The 14,172-nt window shown below is 34.2% G+C and overlaps 1 protein-coding gene across 2 annotated transcripts in view; it reads left to right on the top strand.

Moving 5' to 3' along the window:
* The window catches only part of CNTN5 (contactin 5), a 1,367,783-nt gene that overhangs the window by 326,157 nt on the left and 1,027,454 nt on the right, over positions 1-14,172 (top strand). Inside the window, exon 2 of one of the 2 annotated variants that reach the window (XM_082409880.1) lies at positions 2,913-3,050. The gene's annotated coding sequence lies outside the window, so the exon portion shown is untranslated. Of the gene's footprint in view, positions 1-712; positions 3,051-14,172 lie in introns of those variants that run through there. The other variant, XM_082409881.1, reaches the window with a different exon arrangement.

The raw sequence follows: 14,172 nt of genomic DNA, 5'->3' as shown, positions 1-14,172 counted from the left end.
GCTGATTAGGGGGATCTGGCTCATTCTGGCCAGAGGGAGGGAGGGGTATGGAATGCAGGGCGAGCCTGCGGTGGCAGTGGCCAGCATGACGTTGCAACAGCCTGAGGCATGCCGTGTGTTCTTCCGAGGAAGTTGTCCCTGGATCATGGGACCCTGGCAGTGGTGGACTGCAGAGACTACCTGGAGGGGATGTTTGGATAGTAACCTGTGCTTGCACCCATGATTCTTGGTGGCTGCAGCAGCAGCATTAGCATTTCATTCCCATCTCTGTTCTGCAGTGATAGCCATGGCTCACGCACATCTCTGGAGCTTGTTTAGGCGGTTGTCTGAATCGCCTCTCTTTGTGCACCCCAAAACAATGGGCTCTTGCCTTTTAGGCAGTTCCAGACTTTTCCCTGGACTCCCACCGTTTAGCTGTGGCACACTAGCCCCCTTCAGGCTGTGTTCATGCAGCCAACTCCAGTCCTCTCCCTGGGATCTGACCTCTGAATCCCTAGCCTCAGCTCCCAGCCCCTACCCGCCCTGGTGTGTGAGCAGACAAGGCTTTCAGGCTGGTGAGTGCTAGTCAGCACCAATCCTCTGTATGGGAATCTCTCTGCTTTGCCCTCTGCACCTGTTGCTGTGCTCTCCTCTGTGGCTCTGACGCTTCCCCCCACCTACCCCTGTCTCTAGGGAAGGGGTTTCCTAGTGTGTGGAAACTTTTCCTCCTTCAAGCTCCCTCCTTGAGGTGCAAGTCCCCTCCCTATTCTTTTGTCTCTGTTTTTTCTTTTTTTCTTTTACCCTACCCAGGTATGTGGGGAGTTTCTTGCCTTTTGAGTAGTCTGAGGTCTTCTGCCAGCATTCAGTAGGTGCTCTGTAGCAGCATTCCACATGTAGATGTATTTTTGATGTATTTGTGGGGAGGAAGGTGATCTCTACGTCTTACTCCGCCATCTTGAAGGTCCTCCTCTGGATTCTCTATTTTTGTTTTTTGTTTGTTTATTTGGTTTTGCTGTTGATTTGTACGAGTTCCTTGTATATTTTGGACATTAACTCTTTATCAGACAAATGATTTGCAAATATTTTCTCCCATTCCATATGATGCTTTTTCATTTTGTTGATTATTTCCTTTGCTGTGCAGAAGCTTTTTAGTTTGGTATAGTTCCATTTATTTATTTTTGCTTCTGTTATCTTCGCTTTTGGTGTCAAATCCAAAAAATAATTGCCAAGATCAGTGCCAAGGGGCTTACCCCATGTGTTTTTTTCTAGTAGCTTTGTGGTTTCAGATCTTATATTGATGTATTCAATCCACTTTGAGTTGATTTTTGTGTATGGTGTGAGACAGGGGTATAGTTTCATTCTTTTACATGTGGTTGTCCGCTTTTCCCAATACCATTTATTAAAGAAATTGTCTTTTCCCCATATACATATTCTTGGCTCCTTTGTCATAAATTAATTGACCATATGTACATGGGTTTATTTTTGAGCTATCTATTCTGTTCCATGGATCTGTGTGTCTGTGTTTATGCGAGTACCATACTGTGTTGATTACTATAGCTTTGTAATATAGTGTGAAATCAGTAAGTGGGAGGCCTCCAATTTCATTCTTCCTTTTCAAGATTGCTTTTGCTAGTCAGGGTTTTTGTGGTTCTATACAAATTTTAAGATGGTTTTTCTATTTCTGTGAAAAATGCCACTGGAATTTTGATAGGGATTACACTGAATTTTTGATCACTTTGAGCAATATGGACATTTTAACCATATCAATTTTTCCAATGCATCAGCACAGAATATCTTTCCTTATTTTGTGTCTTCTTCAGTTTCTTCCATCAGTATTTTATAGTTTTCAGTATACAGGTCATTTACCACCTTGGTTAAATTTATTCCTATGTACTTTATTATTTTTGATGCAATTTAAGCAGATTATTTTTTAAATTTCTCTTTTGATAGTTTTACTAGTGTATAGAAATACAAATGATGTTTGCATTTTGATTTTGTATCCTTCAAATTTACTGAATTTGTTCATTAGTTCTAATTTTCTTTTTTGAGTCTTTAGGTTTTTCTATGTATAATATCATGTCATCTGCAAATAGAGATGTTTTTACTTCTTCCTTTTTGATTTAGATACGTTTTATTTCTTTTTTCTTTGCCTAATGACTCAGGCTAGAACTTCCAGTACTATGTTGAATAAATGTGGTAAGAATGGGCATCCTTGTCTTATTCCTTATCTTAGAGGGAAAGGTTTCATCTTTTCATTGTTTAGTATAATGTTAGCTGTGGGTGTGTCATGTATGGCTTTCATTATGTTGATATACATTCCCTCTATGCCCAGTTTGTTGAGAGTGTTTATCATAAAGAGATGTGGTGTATCACATTGATTGATTTTCAGATGTTGAACAACATTAACAAAATAAAGAATAAAAATCATATAAGCATCTGAATAAATGAAGAAAAAAGCATTTGACAAATTCAACAACAACTTATGATAAATACTTGTGTTCCATGTGTTAATGAGAAAAAAGTGTATTCTGCTGCTGTTGGATGAAATGTTCTGTAAATATCTGTAAGTCCATCAGGTCTTACATACAGTTTAAATTCAATTCTTCCTTATTATTTTCTGTCTGAATGATGTGTTAAATGTTTTAAGCTTTTGAAATCCATGAAAATTTAGCTTGTGATATGCTTTTGTGTTTATTAGCAAATATAAATTACAAAGGAAATATTAAATCTGATAACGTAACAACTCTAAATATATTTAATTAGAAGTATTATAAATACATGTTGATATTGGTAAATAGCATAATAATTTTCCATATAACTAAATAAAGCAATTACATAAGATATTTAATAAGAAAATTGGATTTGGTTCAAACAATGGAAACTTGAAAGAAAAATTATTTGTAACCATAATAGCAGATGTATTTTCTTAACAGGTGACCTTAAAGGATTGCCATTTAGTGTCATTCAAGATCTACTAAGCATCAATTTTGCATGACTACGGCAAAAGGATATCTTTACAGAACCAGTTCCTTTTTGAAGTTTATAATCTGGGCCCTGTTTTCAGACAGAAGGTACAGTTCATCTTTTATTAATATACCTTTGAAATGAAAAGAATGTTGAAGGGAAAAGAAAAATAAAGCCTGTGTGTGCCATTTATGGAACTCCTTAACAACAGCTCAATATGTTAAAGATCAAATATTTTGTTTACTCTAAATAAGTGCTTTATTTTAAATTGAAAAAACCATAATTGTGTTAGTAAACACAAACACTCTACAAATATTCTAGTAATAATATTAAAGTGAAAATAGTAAAAAATTTTGTCTTTATTAAAATTTTTAGTTTGATATGAGCATGGCAAGTACATAGAGATTGTGTTAAATTGCTGAAAGCTATAAGAGAAACAGTATTCTCATATCGCCTCTTGTTTCGTATCTTCCTCAACCAACATATAATCTGCTAGTGGATGGATTTCATGGGTTTTTTTGACAGCTTGAGTTTGAAGGCAGTGCTTAGGTTATATAGGCAGGAAGTCTTGCACAGAAAAGGTTGAATCATCCCCACATTAATAGGAGATCTCCCAGATGAAAGTGACTTGTATGCTATTTTCTCAGCAACTCTGCATTCCTGTATACTAAAACAACAACCAAAATCATTAAATATTAATTAGATCTACTTTGAATAAAAATGATCATTGTATAATTAATAATAGTCATATAAAATGAATACATTAAAATGTTTTAGAATACAGTATTAGAAACATTTTTAATATTCACAACTAAGTGGGCATGAACAATTCAATTTATTAAAATTATTTCATTTTATTAATTCAATTTAATTCAATTTATTAATTCAATTTAATTCAATTTATTAATTCAATTATTTCAATTTAATCTACTTTGTGCTACTTAACTACAATACATATGATGTATTTTTATATAATCAGCCAAGGAGGTCAATCCATTTGGGATATAGAATTATTTATCTTTGTTTTCTAATTATTTATAAAATACCGACAGTATCATACCCAATTTCAAGGCTGTGATAGATCTATCATTTAATTTGTCAGGTTAATTCAAGTTAATTGATTCAAAATATTGGAAAGTATTTTCCTAAGCCTATTCTATGATTTCAGTTTCTTCAGGCTTGAAAATTAGAGTAAAGAAGGAAAGTGACTAAATCTGAATTTGAGAACAGTTCTGCAGGAGAGTGTTAAGAGTCAAGAGTTTGACATGCAATTTTACTTTCTACTAGTCACACTCCTGTTCTGGGATATCACTACAGAAAATTTTACATTTCAAGTGCCTTTCATTCATTCCATTAAGTCATACCAGTTTTTCATTTTTATTGAAGGTCCTAACTACACCAGGTATCTTTAAATTAATTTTTTGGAGAAAAATAACCATGAATTTTCATTTTCTCAAAGTCTCAGAAATAAGGGGAGAGAAAAGATAAGGAAGTAGATTGAAAGTCTCTGATAGTGAAACCCCAAGCCATGGAAAAAGAGTGAGTTCCGCATGAATTAGTCCATTGCTATATTTCTAATATTGAACAGATTTTTCAGCCAAATTTTGCCATCATATTTCTGCTTGTTACAACAAGAATGATCTGAGAATAGGTTACATATACAAAATAAAATAAAAATAACAATTTGTGTTCTATCTACAAAAGATGCACACACATTTGGAAGGTATTATTTCCTGTACACAAAGCATTTTGTTTTCAACTCTTAATCACTGGAGCATCTTAACAAATCAAACTGTATATTAACTTGCTGCTTCTCTAATATCTGTGAATACCAGAGATAAATTATATGCAGACACCTTAATTGAATTTTGCAATGTTAGAAACTATTTATGGTGCTTGTGACATTTTTAAAGAAAGACAACTGAACACAGCATATCAGCTGTGGGTAAGAGGATTTTGGATCTAATTCTCACTTCCTGTTGCATGATGGATATGCAATTTAAATTTATGGTAGACATATCAGCAGATGGAAATAGAATGGAGTAAATGCCTTTGCCACCTGTGAACTGGTGCATTTTATCAATTACCAGCTGAATTGTGTTAAATTCAAGTAGTTCAACAGAACTCTAATTAATTTTTGAGAGGAGGATTTTGGCAACCTATTAATAAATCTAGGTTTCACGTTTAGGATGGGGAACGTATTTTACTGTACAGAGAACCTATGGACACAGGTTTGGCAGAGCATAGCTCACTCTTGTTATGTCACTCATGCTATTATTCTGCCTGGCTAATTGAAAAGCATATTGGTAGAATAGGAAGCAGTTGAAACAGATGAGACAGACTGAGCACTCCAAAAAGACATAAGTGAATTAGAATTGATGAATCTGCTGAGAGTGAATTCACAGTGTCACTTTAAATAAAGCCCCATTTCATTCATGTACTTGTACCTAATCTGTCACTACAGCTACTAGAAACATTCAGGGAAGGCACTGACAGTTTCATCTTGACACAATCAGCTAAATTCCTGCCATAATAAGCAGTAACATATATTAAAAGGGGTCCTGAGTTCAGCCTCTGACAATGAAACATTTCACTCAATAACTTACACAATGCTATTTAATAGACTTTGGCTCAGTTCCACTAGAAAGAGCTTCATTCCATTAGAGAAGAGCCTGTGTGGCTCTAAGTTTATAGATATTCAGAATTGGCAGAATTCTTATCACTTAATGAAAAAACTCTAATTCCTAGTATCAATGCATATAAATAAAGAGTATGACAGCTGATGAAAATAGAGTGGGATGCTCTCTCATTTTAAAAAATGAGAAATTTAATTTTTCATCCTTAATGTTCTTGAAAATTGCATAAAAATTTGAAAGAAAAAATCCTTTTCACATACTTTATCTTTTATTTATTTTTTAAAAATAATCCTCAACCTTTAAGTTGTGCATTTTTTTCTTTTTTTTTTAAAATTAATTTATTATTTATTTATTTATTTGTCTGCATCGGGTCTTAGTTGTGGCATGCAGGATCTTTTGTTGCAGTGCATGGGCTCTTTGTTGTGGCACGCAGCCTTCTCTCTAATTGTGGCTGGGCTCCAGAGCACATGAGCTCAGTAGTTGTGGCACACAGTCTCTCTAGTTATGGTGTGCACACTCTGGAGCATGCAGGGTCTAGAGTACATGGGCTCAGTAGTTGTGGTGTGCGGGCTTAGTTGCCCTGCCACACGTGGGATCTTAGTTCCCTGACCAGGGATCAAACCTGTGTTCCCTGCATTGGAAGGCGGATTCTTAACTACTGGATGATCAGGGAAGTCCCTTTTTCACATACTTTAGTTGCTACATATGTACTGTTTATGTTAACAGCACTGCTAATTGTTATAATGTTTACAGTGTGGTATCCAGAATTCACAACTTAAAATAATGGGGAAGTTCCATGAAGATAGTTTTGGCTGAATATTAGAACTTTCTAACAATTGGAGTGTCCACAATAGTCTTTCAAGGGTAGTGTGTTCAAATCAATGGGAAAGTACAATTTCTAATTGTCAGGAAGGAAGATGGAAGAGATCCCTCCAAAATTGTTATTCAATAATAAAATCTTAATTCATTCTAAGATGTTTGTTATAAAGATCAGTAGTTTGCTACTTGTAAAAATTAGTTTTTTAATTTTAACTATATTTGTAGGTTTTTGTCTTTTGGAAGATACTATATTCAAATATTTTATAGGAAAATTTGTTATATAAAATATACAAAAATCCCTGGATATGTGAACCAAAACAGGATGACAAATAATTTATCGGTTTGTATAAAATATTTTATAATTTGAAGTTGTATGAATTTCTTAGTTAGCATTTACCTCTGTCTGCCAGCTGTAGAGGTGGGAGGGGGTGGTTTAAGTTGGCTACCAAGGTATTATCTTCAATATCATTTTGTTCAGAGAAGATATGTTGGTGAATTAATATTTCTCAAGTTGGAGTTCCTAAGAATATGAAGAAAACTAAGTTTGCCCAAAGCAAAGAGGGGAAAAAACAGTACTAAGTTTCAGTGTGATAATATGAAGGAGTGCCTAGGTTTTATATTACATAGACTTTTGCTAGCATTCACAAACTGTAAACATTCAAACACTTCAAGTAATGTGAATGTATGCAAAATACATCATACAGGATACTTGACCAGTAAATAGTAATGTTTATTGAATATTTCTATTGTGAAAAGAATTCACAGAGACAGAGGAAATAGTGGCATTTAGGCATTTAGTGTCATGTTTTCCTATACCTTTATTTAGATGCCAGGGAAGACTGAGTGTGGAAAACAAAAACCAAAATGATTTTTCTGAGGCAGTTTTCAAATATACAAGAAAGTTTCTGTTTAATCCTGCTTATATACAAGCAATGGAAACCCATAGCTTGAATACTCAGCTACCTGAATGGCTCGAGACTATCCTACAAAATATATGAGGGGCTCTATCTCTACCAGTAGATGTCTGAAATTTAGTTATTCTTTCTGTACTAAGCTTAGTTTACTTAGTAAGTCCTAGACAGACTAATGATTAATAAGATACAGACTTTTTTTCCCTAAAATCTGTCATATTTGCTGAGTGTATTGATGTGATTTTGACAAATGGAAAGATTACAGGCTTTGGAATAAGGATGAGCCAGGATTGAATCTCTGCTGTAAATTTGCTCCCTGTAGAAACTTGGGCTTAATTGTTATGAACCTTAAGTTTCCTTCAGCTTTAAAAAAAAATTGATATCTCATTTTACAAGGGTATGAGAAGTTGAAATTAAGCAAGTCTGTCTATCTATTATCTATTTACCTACCTATCTATCATGTATCCATACACACACATACACACATATGGACTTTGGTATCTGGAAGGTGTTTATTATGATTGCTATTGTGATAGAATGAATACCACACTATTTTACCACTGAGTAGAACAATACTGAGAGTCTGATGAGATTTTAAAAAGGAAGGAAGGAAGGGAGAGAGGGTGGGAAGGAGGAATGAAGGAGAGGAGGAAGGGTGGGAGGTAGAGAAGGTAGGGAAGTGGTAAGAAGGAAAGAAGGGAAGCAAAAGAAGGCAGGAAGAAAGAAAGAGAAAGGAAGAAAGAAAAGCAAAAGAAGAGAGGAAGGAAAGAAAGGATAAAAGAAAAGTAAAGAAAGAAAGAGAGAGAGATGTAGGGAGGGAGGAAGGGGGAAAGAGCAGAAAGAAAAATAGATATGACCCTTTTTCAAAGCATTAATAATATTTGCATCCTGGGGCTGTTGTGGGATATAAAATAAACATAGAAAAGTGATTCATCTGTCATAAGTTATTAGAAAATGGGATAGAAAACAAATGCTCCCATTCATAATCGAAACAATGATTATATAATACTCTGATGGATTTTGTGCTGGCACATAGCATTATTTCCTCATTCTTTTCCTCTTCAGTACATTAGAGGGCCTGGGGGCCTAATAACTGCACTTCTCAGAAGACCTGCCAGCAAGACTCAGGATTAGGTGCCACTCAACAGGAAACATGAGATATGGAAGTTATAAGAGAAGTAGAAGTCTTACCATGGTCCTTCCAGTTCTAGTGACCCCAGATGCTTTTCTTAGTATCTTATGCCTCAGTGCTGGAAGCTATTATCATTGCTGGCAGTTATGTATAGTTTTTACAAGTTCTTACTGTTTGAAAGGTAGTGGTTAATTGAAGATTTAGCAGTGCTTTCTGACTGTTGTTCCTTCAGCCTTTTTAACAGTTTATAAGCACCTAATATTTAAATTCCTTTCTGCTTGAAATACCATGAGTTTTATTTTTTTACCTGGCCTTGGCAGGTAAAGAAAATGTCTAAAGGTAAACAAACAAACAAAAAGTAGACAACACACATATAACAGATATATACAAAACCCTGTCCTTTGACTTTGGACTTAGCCATGTGTGAGTTTCTTTGCCCAATAGAATGAGGCAAAAGTAATAGTATATCAGCCCTGAGCTTGGACCTTCAGATACATTGTATATTTCCACAAACCCTGTTGTTCTTTTCTCAACATCATGAGAATAAGGGGAAAAAAAAGACAGTGGAGTAGTGCCACCCCAGGAGAACCATCCCAGCTAAGCCTAGCTGTAATCAGCTGACCCTCAGCCACTCAAGATAAGTAAGTGATAATAAATAATTGTTATTTTAAAACATTGAATTTTGGAATGGTTTGTTGTGCAACAGTGGTTAACTAATACAACTATTATTCACAAAGAAATTTATTTTCCACTCGTTCCAGATACTTATTATTCCTAAACATGCATTTCACTGCCCTTCTCCAATTCCACTGTTTTTATTATTAACCCTATCTGGCATACTCTATACCCCCAGTTTTCCCTCTTTTCATGTTCAAGATTAACTGTTTCAACAGTTCCAGATGCAACTGTTTCCACAATATGCGTCAGACTCTTTTTGCATTAAATAAGAAATATGCCACATACTGACTGACTTCATCAATTATTTGTTCATCTGCTTTTATTTTCTATACAATATTTTATAAAGCTAAGCACTTTAATTTTATACTAATCTGTACCATCCATAGAGCTTTACACATAATGCATTCTTAATAATTGGACAAAAAACATAAGGAATGATTTATATAGCTGATATTCATCAGTAAAAAGACAGATTTTTATATTAGACAGAAAAATTAATTTCATTTACAAATTAATCTTCCAGATTTAAGTTTTCCCCTTTTTTGCTATGGGATTGTGAGTAAGAGAAAGAGTTCAAATGTAAATAAGCTGGGTTGACAATCATGCCTTTACAGATGTTAAGTTTTCTCCAAATGACGATCTACCATCCTCAGGGCTACCATGTCAAATTAAGGAAGTCTAAAATCCCTATCACTAATGTATGGTAAGTTAAGTAATTAGACTACTAGCAATAAAGATTACACTGTAAATGATTTCCAAGCAACAGTATTCTGCCTTAGTAAACTTTGAGGCAATAGTTGAGTTTCAAAAACTGGTATGTTATTTCAAGAATGATAAACTTTGCACAAAAGCATCTCTTTTCCCTTGAAAATAAACTATCTACATTTTCTTGTGTTCTAACTTAGAAACTGGTATCTCTATAAGCTTTGTAGTGATTAGTTCATATATAAAAGATATAATAAATTGTCTATAAAACTTTTCTTGTAGCTTGTAAATTGCACATAGTGGCACCAGATTCTGTGCTTTGTCAATTCTATTCTATGAGCATGATTGCAAATCTCATTTTTAAAAAAAAATTATATATATGTATATATATACATATGTATACATATATATGATTTTTCTTTAATACTATCATATTTACTTTTCAAACCTTTTTTTCTTACCTAATTTGCCTCTGACATGTTGAAGACAGGAAAAAAAGAAATAGAATACTTTCAGTAAAAAGTTTTTGATCACACATGATTTAGGTGATTTGGGGGGCCATGCTTATACTTAAGATGAAGTAGGTAGGTTTCAGGAAAATGAAGAAGCTTAAGATTTAGGGTTGCTTATAGTACTTACTTTTAAATACTCGTTCCTTCTCTCTGCTTTATGGAATGTTGGAAATCTCCAAGACTTAGCTTGCCCACCACCTCATAGACTTAATCAAGGACAATATATTATACTAAGTACTTCATACTACCTGTGTGCTTCTCAAATCGGTAAATTCTTGAAATAATAAAACATTTCATTATTACAAATATATATTTATTTATATTTATTTATTTATATTTATATATTTTATATATTTTATATTTTATTTATATTTATATTTATTTATTTATATTTATATAAATATAAATTTTAATAATATTTTAAAATTCAAAATATTTGATATTAAGCTAGCATGTGGAATGGAAAGTATTAAAGGACCTCTGAGATTTATTTGGGATAAAGAAAAAGGTGAAAAATGACCTTTGTGTTTATATGTCACTACAGCAAATCATATTGTTCTAAGATTTCAGTGATGTGTAGCAGTGGAAATAACAGAGATGAGTACAATAGACTTTTCCATAGACTGACTTTTCCACGTCATTTAATCCTCTCTAGTGTCTTCAGAACAGTCCAACAGAGGTAATGATAACAGATTGTCACATTATTATCCACATGATGACCTGTTTAGGAGGTAGAAGATTAAAAAAAACACTGTACTCCCAAAGCTATGGGTAAAAAAACAGTGATCATCAATTCATCAATTTTGTGCACACTCTCCCTCTCAACACACACACACACACGTCATGTGCATTGGTGTAGTATGTCTTTATTGGAAAGTATGTACTATTGAGAATGCTATCACGATCTGGGAAGTAAATTTTTAAAAAGTCAGTATAGGCAAGCTTGAGTGATAAAAGATATGTCCTTTACTCTTTGAAGTTCTCAGACTTTCACTCACAAACATGTAAGCATCTTTAAAAGCAATTCTAACAGCTATTATGATAATTCTAATACTATAATTAATTCTTTTATAATTCTAATGGATTAAAAAAAGAATGCAAGAAGATAGCCGGGCCTCTAGAAATAGATAGAGGACCATTCTGTGAATTGAGAGTTGATATCCTCACTGTGTTAGCCAGAAGAAACGGTAAAGAATTCTACATGCAAAGCAACTGAGAAATATTTCATAAAGTAGCAAATATCTAAGAGAATACTATAAAGAAAATATTGGGCTGAGCCACGGTTGTGCTATACAGTAAAACTAGCCACATGTGGCTATTCAGCACTTGAAATGTAGCTAGTTTAAATTGAAATGTGTTGTGAAAATAAAATACAACATAAATGTCCAAGACTCAGTACGAAAAAACAAAAATAAAGTATTTTATTAATAATTTTATTTTGATTCTACAAAAAATATTTTGATTGCATGTTGTGGTATTTTAGATATATTAGGTTAACAAAAATATTTGAACAAAACAAAATATATTAATTTTACCTATTTCTTTTTCCTTTAAAATTACATATTTGGCTTGCATTTGTGGCTCTTAAATTTACATCAGATAGGGCTGGTCTAAGGAATTTCAACAGCATTATGTAATTACTGATTAAGGCAATCACAAGTTTTCTAAGAATTGAATGTACTCATTTTCCACCACCTATCTACTGTATAGCTTTTATCATAAATCTATTAGATATATTCCCTTTCAAGAAAACGTAAAGAAAATATTTAAAAGCTATTTCCTGAACCAGTTTCTTACCTTCTAGGAAACTCATTCCACTGCCAACTAGAATCTTTCAAATTCTTTAACTACTTATTCGAAGCTTCTGGATACTGATTATTTTTCTTCTAAAGAAGCCAGAGAAAATCATGGTTATATGCTTGTGAATGGGAGAGCTTTTAGTGAAAATCATCTGTGTAGCTTGAAGAAGGGTCAGCACGTCCCAACTGAAAGTGTAAAGCACCTGTGTAGAACCAATACCACCAAACCAAAGCCCATGGCACAGATCTGGACTACTGTCAATGCCATTTTTGGCTACAGTAGACTTATCCACACCCTATATACTTACACCAGGACCAAACAGTGCTTGCTTCAACTCTGTTTCCCAGTTCTGGCTCTTGGAGTCACACAATGATTAATCAAACTATGGCTAAAAATCAGGAAAGAAGACAGAACAGAAGAAGGAGCTTAAGGACATTTAGATAAATAATAGAACTCTAGAATCCTGAAAACAAAAGTTGCCAGATGAGACAAGTATCACAGCAATACAATATATATTTATTTAATTTGTTCAAAAGTAGAAAGGTGGCCTAAATTTAAGGATCAGAACACAAAATGCTAAATTCCTCCAAAAATGCCAACAGTTCTAACACAGTGAATTATGAAGTGTCAATGTGAAACTACCCTTTTGATTGAAAAATTATTCATCTGTTTGCCTGTGTTGTCCTACTTAGTCTTGCCAATATTATCTTTGAATTTAAATGTTTATGTAAATAGGATTATTTTCTTTTTAATGGTTTATTAAATATAGTTCTAATAGACATTATTTCTGTATTCCTGATTTGAGTAGATGTTGGGTGCCTTTCTGTTCATCAATCTAAATATTAGCGAAGACAAATGTAAATCAATAATGGATAGTCATTGCATTTCTGAGAAATATTTCCTTTGGAAATCATATTCAACTGAGCCAGAGCTGTTTCAATGACTACTTTTAGGCCAAATTAGTACAACCTGTAATAGTAGTAATAGCTAAAATTCATTTTTCCCTTACTAAATATCAGAAGCTCTTCTATGATTGATCTTCATAATAACTTTCTAATTCAAGATTATTAATATCCTTAGGTTAAACCAAAGCAGTAAGAGATCAAGGAACAAGCAGTTGAGGGTGTTTCAAACGTAGGCAATCTGGTTCTAGAGTCTCAGTTTTTAGAACAGCTCTCTTCTGCTGCACTGGGAAAACTCTACAGTCTTCAGTCTCTTAATCCTACCTATCAAAACACAAGTTCTCTGGGGCCATGTTACCTGTATGGTGCCCATGCTAAAAATTCTAGATAATTTTAGGATAGACTTCACTGGTGGAGCAGTGGTTAAGAATCTGCCCTCCAATGCAGGGGACACGAGTTCGATCCCTTGTCTGGGAAGATCCCACGTGCTGCAGAGCAACTAAGCCCATGCACCACAACTACTGAGCCTTCACTATAGAGCCCATGAGCCACAACTACTGAGCATGCATGCCACAACTACTGAAGCCCGTGCACCTTGAGCCCGTGCTCTGCAACAAGAGAAACCACCACAATGAGAAGTTCGCGCACCGCAATGAAGAGTAGCCCCACTCGCTGCAACTAGAGGAAGCCCGCGCACAGCAACGAAAACCCAACACAGCCAAAAATAAATAAATAAATAAATTTATTTATTTTTTTAAAAATTAGGATAAAATTTCCAGATAACTTTTTGGATATCATCTTAGTTTGGGTTCCCCGAAGCATACCCTGACAAAAGGATTTTGATGTTGATACTTTACTTACTGGAAGTTGATCCCAGTAAGCACAAGTGAGAGTGGGGAAAGCAAGACATAGAAGAGAGAAAAGTTCAGAAAGAGGACAGTAATGAGCAGGTCAACAAGTGTAAGTAGTTGGAACTCCATCCTGCACCAACTTCCCTCTGGGGGTTCACAGGAAACATGCCTCATAATTGTTTTACAAGAGATAGGAAACTGGGTTAAATGTGTCCCTCATTGTTCTAATTTGGTGAGGGTTGACTTTGGGAACTTTAAATACGGGGGCCATTTTGAGCTGTCC

The sequence above is a fragment of the Balaenoptera physalus genome (genome assembly GCF_965194825.1).
Source record: "Balaenoptera physalus genome assembly, chromosome: 10".
NCBI lineage: Eukaryota > Metazoa > Chordata > Mammalia > Artiodactyla > Balaenopteridae > Balaenoptera > Balaenoptera physalus.
This window is presented reverse-complemented; position numbering and strand designations above follow the sequence as displayed.